We start from the raw sequence: 371 nt of genomic DNA, 5'->3' as shown, positions 1-371 counted from the left end.
TTTGTAATATGCCTTCGTAGCCAATCATATTAAATCAAAATTTTCCCAAATATCTAATATGTCTTTTATAGTTTGAACCCTGTTAACTTGATGCTAATCACTTACAAAATAAATCAAAATAAAAACTTAATTTTTTTAACACAAATGACAATAAAAACTTAATTACTTTGATTTCCCGAAAGAAACTATCATTTTCCGTAAATTATATTTATTTATCACATTCGTTAAAATATTCTTAATATAACAACCATGAATTTCAGATTTGTTAGTTTCCTAAACTCAAAATAGACATCTTCAAAAAATATTCAAACTTTTAAATCTTCCCAAAGATAAATGAACTAGAATATTCAAACAATAATATGCTAACTATA

Source organism: Camelina sativa, chromosome 12 (assembly GCF_000633955.1).
Source record: "Camelina sativa cultivar DH55 chromosome 12, Cs, whole genome shotgun sequence".
Lineage (NCBI taxonomy): Eukaryota > Viridiplantae > Streptophyta > Magnoliopsida > Brassicales > Brassicaceae > Camelina > Camelina sativa.
Note: the sequence above shows the minus strand (reverse complement) of the source record.